This window comes from Ailuropoda melanoleuca, chromosome 5 (assembly GCF_002007445.2).
Source record: "Ailuropoda melanoleuca isolate Jingjing chromosome 5, ASM200744v2, whole genome shotgun sequence".
NCBI lineage: Eukaryota > Metazoa > Chordata > Mammalia > Carnivora > Ursidae > Ailuropoda > Ailuropoda melanoleuca.
This window is the reverse complement of record NC_048222.1, coordinates 91,404,852-91,417,963: the sequence shown is the minus strand read 5'-3', so window position 1 is coordinate 91,417,963 and position 13,112 is coordinate 91,404,852. Positions and strand designations below refer to the sequence as shown.

Below are 13,112 nucleotides of genomic sequence, written 5' to 3'. Positions count from 1 at the left end.
GTAGAGTAAAATGACTTAAAAAAAAGAGAGAAAATATGTGGAAAAGGTATAGATATTATGAAAATGTTGAGATTTTTAAAAAGCATTAGTTGAATTTTTAGAAACAAAAAAATACAGTAATCGAAATTTAAAATTTAGATTAGGTACAGCGAAAATATATTTAGGTACATAGAAAATATATTTAGAGTTATGGAATAGAATGTGAATATTCAATATATGTTATTAGAAGTTTAAAATGTGAATATGGAGAATGGAGGAAAATAAAATATTCAATAGATAATATCTGAAATGCCTCAGAACTTTTGGAAGATGTGTATTCTCACATTCAGTAAGTTCCCAAACAAAATAAATGAAAGGAAAACTACACCCAGACACAGAGTACTGATATTGAATAACAGAAAGTTAAAGAAAAACATCTTAAAAGCAACCAAAGAAAAGATTACCTAAAAGGAATTACTTTCAGAAATGCAGTGTGTACATTTTGAAAAAAAGTCTCCAAGATATTAATGGAAAATAATTGTTGATCTAAATTTTTTGTCCTCTGTTGGACTACTAGTTACAGATGGGAATTAAATCAATTTCGGATTAGAGAAAACAGAGTTTACAGCTAACAGATACTCAGTGTTAAAGGGATTTTCTTCTAGAAGAAAAATGAGAACAGGAGTGAATGATCCACAAGAAGGAATAGTGATCAAAGTAGTTGGTAATTGTGTACCAATTTAAAAGATATTAATACTATAAAAATAATTGCAATGGCTAATTTGAAGAGGAAGTAGAATTAATTATGAGAAAATATTATGTACAATTAAAGAGGAATCATTGGATTGAGAGGTTCTAAATTCTTCATAGTGTTTGAGAAGGGATTAACTTTATACTTTGTTAAATACCTTGTAAAGTTATAAGGGTAACCAAAAGAATAGAAGCAGGATGAATAACTTCTAACTGATAGGGAAAAATAATTTTAAAATAATAAATATTAAAGATAGCATAAAAAAGGGGGGGATCAGTGAAAAAAGTAGAGAAAATGGAAAGTATAATATGAGATGGCCAAATAATATGTAAAATTAAAAATTTTAAACATATATCTGACTGGAATTTTTCTGTTTTCCTTCAGTAATGCCATCTAGTGCTTTGTTCTGACAAAACTAAACACGAAGCTAGCAAAGGGCAAATACACAAAGGTACCAGCTCCATTTGCCACAACAGGCAATGAAAATGTATACATATTTTGAATTGAGAGACAATAAATAGACAACTGGTAGTATATAAAATGACATGATATTGAGAATATAAGTGTATATGATATATAATATATTTTGTGATCTTTAAGATTTTTAAATTAAATTCACAACCATAAGAATTAAATATTTAACAAAATTTTAAAAAGGGAAGTTTCTATATGCCATAAATTATACAAAAATAAAATTCCCAACTTGAAGTGACAATTTCCTCATTTTCCTGTTTTTTCCTTTTCCCCTTAGCTCCTCCTGAAGGATATCAACATAAAAAATCTATTATTTAAAAAACATGTTTTCAGAGAATTCTTAAATAAGATTTCATAAATAATGTATATCTATATTGATTTTTAATTCAGATTCAGTATTTTTAGAGTGCACAATAGGTTGTGAGGTAATTAGTATTCCAATTTTACAGATGGGGAACTTGAATATAAAATAAATAACTTTTCCAAGATCACATTATGTCTGTGATAAAGAAAATATATCTGAAAAGGAGTTGATATACATTACATTTTAAATAGTAATCATAATTCAGATTTTTGTTTTAGTATTTGTCATTTTGAATACTAATATATTCAAAACTAAGTTTCCCTTAAAAAAAGAAAAGCCACTAACTTTCCCATTAAGTAAATAATTTATTCCACTTGATTAAATTGTACTGACTTCTATTTAGAGTCATGATAGAATAGCTTGCTGCAAACTAATATATTCTATCAAGAACACACAGAAAAGATGGGGGACTTCTTCAGCTTAATAAACAAAAATTAATAGACAATTAAAATTGTAAGATATTTAAAGTGTACAAAATGATGTTTTGATATATATATACACATTAAGAAAGAGATTCCCCTCATTGAATTAATTTTCACACCCATCACTTCATATATTTACTTTTTTGTGTGTGAGAGAACATTTAAGTTCTACTCCTTAGTAAATTTAATTATACACTAGAGCGTTATAGAATATAGTCACCATGCTAGATGTTAAATCCTCAGAACTTATTCATCTTAATACTTAAAGTGTGTACATTTTTATCAACCTCTCCCTATTTTTCTCTCCTGACACCACTTTTCTTCTCTATTTCTATAGGTTCAATTTTTTTTTTTAGCTGTCACATATAAGTGATACTATGCATTTGAAGTTAAATTATTATTAGCTTAAAATGCTGTTATAAATATGTTTTACATAAACGTCATGGTAAACAAAAGCAAAAGCTTATAATAGATATACAAAAGGTAAATCAAAAGTAATCAAAGTGTACTACTATAGAAAATTATCCAATAATGAAGAAAGTAAGAGAGGAAGAAAGGACAAAAGGGGTTACAAAGCAACTAGGGAACAATGAACAAAATGGCAATAGTAAGTAGATTCTTATAAATAATTACTTTAGGTATAAATGGATCATATTCCCCAATCAAAAGGTATACAGTGGCTGAATGGATTTAAAAATAAGACCCAACTATATCTTGCTTACAAGAGACTTCAGCTTTACGGATACACAAAGACTGAAAGTGAAGGGAGGAAAAAGATATTCCATATACGTAGAAGCCAAAGGAAAGCAGGTGTACCTAGACTTATACCAGACAAAATAGACTTTAAGCCAAAGACTGACAGAAGAGACAAAGAAGGTCATTATATAATGATAAGGGGGTCAATTCATCAAGAGGATGTAATAATTATAAGTATTTAGGTACTAATATATGAGGATCTAAATATGTAAAAGCAAATACAGGTCAAAAGGGATAAATAGACAGCAATACAATAAGAGCAGGGAATGTGATATGCCACTTTCAACAATGGACAGATCATTCAGCTATAAAATCAGTAAGGAAACACTGGACTTAACTCCATGTTAGACCAGAAGGACATAACAGATTGTGTATAGAACATTTCATCCAGCAGCAGTAGATTATACATTCTTCGCAAGCACACACAGATCATCTTTCAGGATAGATCACGTTAGGTCACAAAACAACTCTTAATAAATCTAAGAGGATTGAAATCATATGAAGCATCTTTTCCAATCTCAATGGTACTAAACTAGAAATCAATTATGAGAGGAAACTGGAAAATTAATAATTGTGGATATTAAACAATATGCTCCTGAACAACCAATAGGAAAGAAGAAATCAAGAGAAATAAATATCTTGGGACAAATAGAAGTGGGATCACAACAACACAGCTTTTGGGCTGCAGCAAAAGCAGTCCTAAGGGGGAAGTTTATAGTAATAAACACCTACATTAAGAAAAAAGGGGAATCTCAAATAAACAACCTAATTTTACACCTTGAGAAACCAGAGAAAGAAAAAAAGTAAGCCCAGAATTATCAGAGAAAGGAAATAACAAATATTGGAGAGGAAATAAATGAAAGAGACTAAAATGACAATAGAAAAGATCAATGAAACTAAGAGCTGGTTTTTTTTGTTGTTGTTTTTTTGTTTTTACTTTTAAGATAAAATAGACAAAACTTTGCTAAACTTACCAAGAAAAAAAAGAGAGGACTCAAATAAGTAAAATTATAATGAAAAAGAAGATATTACAACTGATAACCACACAAATACAAGAATCATAAGAGATTTCTAGAAACAATTATATGACAACAAATTGAGCATCCTAGAAGTGGATAAATTCCTTGAAACATATAATCTATTGAATCAAGAAGACTGAGTTTGAAGAAATTTCTCTTCTGAACAGACCAATGACTAGTAGGGAGATAGGATTAATAATCAAAACCTACCACCGGCCTCTGGGGAAGCCTTCAGAATCCCAGCCACAGCCAAGGTTGGTCTTGCTGGGCCTAGCCTGGGCCCCAGGCCTGACATCTATCCTGAGTCTGGCTGCAGGTCTGGCAGGCTGTCCACAGCTGAGGGAGACAATGCCCAATACAGGAAGGCCCAGATGGAGGGGGCACCCATCAAGCCTTCACCCCACATGTGCAGGGGCCTGGGGTTGAAAGCTACAGTGTCCTTGGAGATAATGCTGGGGATGACATATGGGCCATGGGGATTTCAAAGAAGTGGGGAAAAAACAAGGAGAAGAAACAGTGAGAAATGTGGCACCAACCTGAGTGAGTCAAACATGTTTCATGAGAATGCATCTCACTGGAATTTGGATTCAGAAGTAGCTGCTCCTGAAAATAAAAAACTCCTACCTAGAAGAGATAGTGCAGAACCACCTGGAAATTCCATCTAACAACTGGAGTTAGAACTTATTTTTCAGAACATGCTTACAAAAGAGCACAGAATAGTAAACAATGGATATTTCAGTTATGGAGTTATCCTTTAATGAAGGGACTATCATGGAGAACAGAGATTTCAGAAAATCATCAATGGAAACTGGTAATCAATAATCCCATAAGTATCTTCACTCTGAGCCACTCACTAACAAATGCTTCAGTTGATAAGCAAGTTGGCTCTTACCCTGGACTGCAGATGCATCAGGTCTCTACTGGATCTGTGCTGGTAGAGACTTTTTTAAGGACAGAAATTAGCCTCATGTTAATTCATGTTCAACTATGGAAAACGACTACAGTGTTGAAACTTTAAATGCTCCGAATTAGAATTTGACATGTGGATACAGCAGTGTGGAAGAAAATTTAAGAGATCAAAGTGATTAGTCTGAAAATAAAAAAGCAAATGATACTTTACTCAGATATTTTAAAAAGATGGACCTGAACTTAAAACCAAAAACAATGTAAATGTTGAAGAACCGTTCCATATCCTGATTTTCCTTCCTCCTCATTTTGATACTCTGGACTTGCACAAATTAGCCTCAAGTCTGAAAACTGGAAAGCAAGGAATAGCAGCAGGGAATTCTCTGGAACATCAGAAAACTCTTTTGAACATTTGATTATTAATTTATTGGAAACAGAAAGAATACAACATATGACTATACAAAAAGAGAGGCCAAGACAACAAACTACCTTTCGTACTTCAGTGGTCACTGAACAACCCAAAGCTATACCCAAAATGAGACGGCCAAAACTTTTTGACTCTTTGAGTCTTTAGACAACGTGTGTAGGTAAAGGTCAAGAAAAAAGAAAAAAAATTGTTTCTTGCAACCTTAAACAAAATGCTTCCAAATGGAGTTGGAGCAAAGTTGGCAAATATAAATAAAATTCTAGACCATCGTCCCTAAAAAGTTCATCCATCACAAAACAATAGATTGCAACTTATGACGACTACAAGAATACCAAAAGCTCCATTTGAAATCCATGACAAGAGCTCTCAATCAAGCCTATTGTTATCCAACCAACTGGCTAAAATGGTCTTAACAAGATGTCTGCCCCTGGGTCTCCAGTATCAGTTTCTCCTATACTTCTGTCTTTTACTGATAAGCAAAGGGAAGAAATTAAGTCAAAACAAGATTATACAAAACTAAAACAAAACAAACCAAAAAACCACACACACACACAAACACAAAACCAAAAACCAAAAACCAAAAACCAAAGATAAAACCAAACACAAACACAACACTTAACTAAAGGGACTAGCATTGAACAGACTATTCTTAATTCAGAAATTAAGGAAAAGCGCACACCCATTGACCAAAAATAATGCTTTCATACATCTCAGTGTAAGCAAATCTATTCCAAGAAGCCCAGCTAAGTATAGCTAATCATTCTAGGATACAGGTATTAAACACATGCACACACATGCACACACAAAACAATTACTTGATGTGATATGAAGTGGAACTTGTGAAAATCATGGCTGAGATGTCCATATATAAATCCATGGGAATCCATATTGACATACTTGACAATCTTTTGCCTTTTGTGTTTTAAAGAAATATTTCACTAAATACACTATTCTATTCAAAAGATTGTTCTTTTGTCGTGATTGTTTTCCAGTATAATTCCATCATCAATTAATGGTATAATTGACTTTAAAAAAAAACTCCCAACAAAGACAAGTTCAGAATCAGATGGCTTCCGTGGTGAATTCTACCAAACATTTAAAAAAGAACTAATTCCAATCCTTCTCAAACTCTTCCAAAAATTAAAAAAAAAATGAGGGAACATTTCCAAACTCATTTTACAAAAAAATGAGACAAACCCAAAAAAAAAAAAGATTCTTAAATATAGAGGGAAAACTGATGGTTACTAGAGGGGAAATGTGTAGGAGATGGGTAAAACAGATGAAGGGGATTAAAGAGTGCACTTGTGATGATGAGCACTGAGTAACGTATAGAATTGTTGAATCACTAGATTGTACACCTGAAATTAGTATAACATTGTATATTAACTATACTGGAAAAAAACAGCAAACAACAACAAAAAACCTCATTCTGCAAGCCCAGCATTACTCTGATACCAAAGCCAGACAATGATATTACAAGAAAAGAAAATTACAGGCCAATATCCCTGATTGATATAGATGCAAAAATTCTCGACAAAATATTAGAAATCCAAATTAAACAACACATTACAGGATCACACACAATGATCAAGCAGGATTTATTCCAGAATGCAAGGCTAGTCCAACAGGTGCAAATCAGTAAATGTGATTCACCATATTAACAAAATGAAGGATAAAAATCATATAATCATCTCAATAGATGCGGAAAAGATATTTGACAAAATTCAACATTTATTCATGATGAAAACTCTTCACAGACTGGGTACAAAGAAAGAAGTACCTCTACATATGTCAGGCCCACAACTAACATTAAAATCAATGGTGAAACACTGAAAGTTTCCCTCTAAGATCAGGAACAAGACAAGGATACCCACTCTTGCCACTTATATTCAACATAGTATGGAATTCTTAGCCAGGACAATTAGGCAAGAAAAGAAATAAAAGGCATTTGCATCAGAAAGGAAAAAGTAAAATTGTTATTATTTGCAGATGGCATGATATCACATACAGAAAACCCTAAAGACTGCACCAGAAAACCATTAGAACTAGCAAACAATTTCAGTAAAATTGCAGGATACAAAAATCAATTTACAAAACCAGTTGCATTTCAACAGTGGAAGATCAGAAAGAGAATTTAAGAAAACAATTCCATTTATGATACATCGAAAAGAATAAAATTCATAGAAATAAATTTAACACCAGAGGTGAAAGATCTGTACACTGAAAATTATAAGGGATTGATTAAAGAAATTAAAGAAGACAAGTGGAAAAATATTTTGTGCTCCTGGATTGGAAGAATTAATATTATTAAAGTGCCCATACTACCCAAAGCAATCTACAGGTTCAATTCAGTCCGTATCAGTGAATATAAATAGAAAAATTCCAATGGATCTTCACAGAGATAGAATTATATTTTTGAAAAGAAAACGATTCATTTTTGAAGTCATCTCAGACCTGTTAGGGGAGCCAGGACTTGTGAGGCCAAATGCTCAGAGAGACAAAAACCAATGTTCTGCTTCTCTAACATTTTGCTCCAGGTCTTACCTCATTCTTGATTCTGGGTAAGAGGCTATGAATCTGTGTAGAGGATGACTGTTGATCTTTGCTAAGATATTCTTGAGAGAAAATGTTAAATGAATAATTTGACCAAATACCTAAACACAAAACTGACCTTAGGGAAATTGGGAATTTTGAAAAAGCAATCATTTTTTGAGAAAATTATAAAAAATCCATATTTTAAAAGAAGTTATATGTTAGAGGAGAAATGACAGCAAACAATATAGTTATTAAAATGAGAATAAATAATAGGAAAATATTATAATTTGGCATGGAAAATAATTGACAAAAAAAATACTGATGACAGCTTCATTTTAGTAGGTTCAGTTAATTATAAATCAGAAGCTGAAAATTCAAATGGGAATCCAGAAGTGAAGTACATTTGAATCATTTTTTAGTTTTAGCTTTTTACAAAGGGTTGTCTTAACTTCAAGGTAACAACATTTTGAAATTGATAATTTTATTCAGCATTCTTTCTTCACTACACGTTTTCCTATCCTTTAGATTTTAATGAGATCAAGATTTTACTTGATAGAATATGAGAAGAGTACTAAATAACAGAGATTGTAAAATATTTCTGTTAGCATGTTATCTATGAAGAATGAAGATAAATTTCATTTTATGTTATAGTTTCCTTCAAGAAATCCTTTGGAGAGTGACAAAATAAGTCCATTTAGAACCATATTGTNTTAACTATGAAGAAATTGAGTCAGTGATAAACAACCTTCCAAATAATAAAACTCCAGGCCCAGACGGTTTTCCTGGGGAATTCTACCAAACATTCAAAGAAGAAATAATACCTATTCTCCTAAAGCTATTTCAAAAAATAGAAACAGAAGGAAAGCTACCAAACTCATTCTATGAGGCTAATATTACCTTGATCCCCAAACCAGGCAAAGACCCCCTCAAAAAGGAGAATTACAGACCGATTTCTCTAATGAATATGGATGCCAAAATCCTCAACAAGATCCTTGCTAATAGAATCCAACAGTACATTAAAAGGATTATCCATCATGACCAAGTGGGATTCATACCTGGGATGCAAGCATGGTTCAACACTCGCAAATCAATCAATGTGATACATCATATCAACAAGAAAAGACTCAAGAACCATATGATCCTCTCAATTGATGCAGAAAAAGCATTTGACAAAATACAGCATCCTTTCCTGATTAAAACCCTTCAGAGTGTAGGAATAGAGGGTACATTTCTCAATCTCATAAAAGCCATCTATGAAAAGCCTACTGCAAGCATTATTCTCAATGGGGAAAAGCTGGAAGCCTTTCCCTTAAGATCAGGAACACGACAAGGATGCCCACTCTCGCCACTATTATTCAACATAGTACTAGAAGTCCTTGCAACAGCAATCAGAAGACAAAAAGGGATCAAAGGTATCCAAATCGGCAAAGAAGAAGTCAAACTGTCTCTCTTTGCAGATGACATGATACTCTATATGGAAAACCCAAAGGAATCCACTCCCAAACTATTAGAAGTTATAGAACAATTCAGTAAGGTGGCAGGATACAAAATCAATGCCCAGAAATCAGTTGCATTTCTATACACGAATAACGAGACTGAAGAAAGAGAAATTAGGGAATCCATCCCATTTACAATAACACCAAAAACCATGCGTTACCTTGGAATTAACTTAACCAGAGACGTAAAGGACCTATATGCTAGAAACTATAGATCACTTTTGAAAGATATTGAGGAAGACATAAAAAGATGGAAAAATATTCCATGCTCATGGATTGGAAGAATTAACATAGTTAAAATGTCCATACTACCCAGAGCAATCTACACTTTCAATGCTATCCCGATCAAAATACCGAGGACATTTTTCAAAGAACTGGAACAAATAGTCCTTAAATTTGTATGGAACCAGAAAAGGCCCCGAATCTCCAAGGAACTGTTGAAAAGGAAAAACAAAGCTGGGGGCATCACAATGCCGGATTTCGAGCTGTACTACAAAGCTGTGATCACAAAGACAGCATGGTACTGGCACAAAAACAGACACATCGACCAATGGAACAGAATAGAGAACCCAGAAATGGACCCTCGGCTCTTTGGGCAACTAATCTTTGATAAAGCAGGAAAAAACATCCGGTGGAAAAAAGACAGTCTCTTCAATAAATGGTGCTGGGAAAATTGGACAGCTACATGCAAAAGAATGAAACTTGACCACTCTCTCACACCATACACAAAAATAAACTCCAAATGGATGAAAGACCTCAATGTGAGACAGGAATCCATCAAAATTCTAGAGGAGAACATAGGCAACAACTTCTATGACATCGGCCAGAGCAACCTTTTTCACGACACATCTCCAAAGGCAAGAGAAATAAAAGATAAAATGAACTTATGGGACTTTATCAGGATAAAGAGCTTCTGCACAGCCAAGGAAACAGTCAAAAAAACTAAGAGACAGCCCACGGAATGGGAGAATATATTTGCAAAGGACACCACAGATAAAGGACTGGTATCCAAGATCTACAAAGAACTTCTCAAACTCAATACACGAGAAACAAATAAACAAATCATAAAATGGGCAGAAGATATGAACAGACACTTTTCCAATGAAGACATACAAATGGCTAACAGACACATGAAAAAATGTTCAAAATCATTAGCCATCAGGGAAATTCAAATCAAAACCACACTGAGATACCACCTTACGCCAGTTAGAATGGCAAAGATAGACAAGGCAAGAAACAACAATTGTTGGAGAGGATGTGGAGAAAGGGGATCCCTCCTACATTGTTGGTGGGAATGCAAGTTGGTACAGCCACTCTGGAAAACAGTGTGGAGGTCCCTTAAAAAGTTAAAAATTGAACTACCCTATGACCCAGCCATTGCACTACTGGGTGTTTACCCCAAAGATACAGACGTAGTAAAGAGAAGGGCCATATGCACCCCAATGTTCATAGCTGCATTGTCCACAATAGCCAAATCATGGAAGGAGCCGAGATGCCCTTCAACAGATGACTGGATTAAGAAGCTGTGGTCCATATATACAATGGAATATTACTCAGCTATCAGAAAGAACGAATTCTCAACATTTGCTGCAACATGGACGGCACTGGAGGAGATAATGCTAAGTGAAATAAGTCAAGCAGAGAAAGACAATTATCATATGATTTCTCTCATCTATGGAACATAAGAACTAGGATGATCGGTAGGGGAAGAAAGGGATAAAGAAAAGGGGGGTAATCAGAAGGGGGAATGAAACATGAGAGACTATGGACTATGAGAAACAAACTGAAGACTTCAGAGGGGAGGGGGTGGGGGAATGGGATAGACTGGTGATGGGTAGTAAGGAGGGCACGTATTGCATGGTGCACTGGGTGTTATACGCAACTAATGAAGCATCAAACTTTACATCGGAATCTGGGGGATGTACTGTATGGTGATTAACATAATATAATAAAATTAAATTAAAAAAAAAAAACACAGAAGGGGGAATGAACCATGAGAGACTATGGACTCTGGGAAACAAACTGAGGGCTTCAGGGCGGGGGGGGGGGATGGGATAGGCTGGTGATGGGCATTAAGGAAGGCACGTATTGCATGGTGCACTGGGTGTTATACGCAAGTAATGAATCATGGAAATTTACATCAAAAACTAGGAATGTACTGTATGGTGACTAACATAATATAATAAAAAATATTATTATTAAAAAAAAAAGAACCATATTGTGGTTGAATATATAGATTTTGTCATCAGATAACGTACTTTTAAAAGCACTACAGTAGAGATTTTGAAAATTATACTGAGTGCCCTTCTCTGGGTGCCACCAAATTACTTTTCATGCGGATTGCATTTATTCTTATACTGATTTTTTTTTCCCCCTCAGTGTAAGGTTTTGTGACTCTTGAAAGCAGTCAGTGGATATTATTATTTTTTCCCCTGTACCCACAAGAATTGCACAATAAAAACCTCCGATATTTAGAATTGGCTTGAATTGAATTGAAATGGGATTGAATTAAATTGGGTTGAATAACCTGTTGTACTAGGAAGGGTCTATTCAGAAGATGAGTATCAGTCACTCTAGGATCTGGGATAGTTTCTGAGTAACATTGTGTGAAGTTAATACAGTATAACTGATATAAGAATGGACTTGATGGTAGTAATCATGAACGTGGAAAATGCGATCCTTTTACCTTCGTAAACATGCTTAGTTTAATTATATTACAGAAATGTGAAATTACTTTTGTAAAATGAACAAGAAACTTCTCTCTTTTTCTCTTTTTCCTATTGGCCTCTTTTAATTTTTTTTTAAGGTTATAAGAGCGCAAATTTGGGATAAAACCATGAGCTCATTTTACAGCATGCTAATAAATTTAATTTTCTGTGATAATGACAAAAATTTACATTTCCATTTTTAAGTAGGTAATTTTCTTAACTGGCTTTAAGGTGTGTGAATGAAAAGAAAGTTTTCTCACCATTCCTTTCACCTTCCTAGGGCTAGTTTATCAACCTCTATTTAATCAGTAAATTTAAAAGGATTTGTTTAATAAGGAATAAAGCTAAATTATCATGTTTTTACTTCTTTTTTTTTTTTCCAAAATAAGATTTTTGTTGTTGTTCCTTTAATATTCCTGGCAAAAATAGATCAAAATCTCAGTGGAAACCTTGCAAAATTGAATAGATAGGAAGTTTGGAATGAACATAATTTAACCTTCAGCAAACCTGAAACTACTTTGTCAGAGACTTTTAGAGCTGAATCTATTCATTTCTATTAAGTTGTGTGGAATAAATTCTAAATTTTGGGGGGCTTATGATGAAGGGAAAGGACTAAGAATTGAAATAGTGTCTGGAGATGAAGAACTATAAGAGAAAAGAGATTCCTAATAATAGAAAGTAATCAGCACACTTCTTGGGAGCAAACAAGTTTTAGTAAATCAGCTAAATGAACTCAGTATTTGAGTATCACATAGAGGTGACCACACAAGCATATCATGGAAAAAAATAGATGTTGGACAAAAAACCCACAATTGATTTAACACCTGCTTTTTATAAGTGTATGGTCAAGCATGAATATGGATTATTGCAGGAAGTAGAAACTGAGTTGGATGTTTTAAGCAGAAGGAGAACAAATTGGTGTAATTGTGAGAAGGACTGGGGGGTGGGCTCCTGACTGGCTGCCAGTCAGACCTCCCTAAACCCCGTGAAACTGATCTGCTAAGGGAACTGCTACCTGTGCCATATCCAAAGAGCAAAAAACCCAGGAGACTGACTACCTGTAGAGCTTTTGAGTTCAAGAGCACATGGCCATTGCAGATGGGACTTCCATGGTCATTAGTACCCCTTGACCCCTTTGAAACCAGAGACTATACCCTAGAACACAGCTGCAGAAAATCTTCACATATCCATGGCCAAGCTGCAAATCTGAAAACAGTAGCAGAAAGATGACTTCTATCTAATTTTTGCCTTCCAAATTTCAGTAAATTGCTTCTA

At 34.0% G+C, this 13,112-nt stretch overlaps 1 pseudogene; it reads left to right on the top strand.

Annotated features, from left to right (window-relative positions):
- The first annotated feature begins 2,521 nt into the window (after positions 1-2,521).
- On the top strand, positions 2,522-11,942 carry LOC100474645 (annotated as a pseudogene).
- The last annotated feature ends 1,170 nt before the right edge of the window (positions 11,943-13,112 follow it).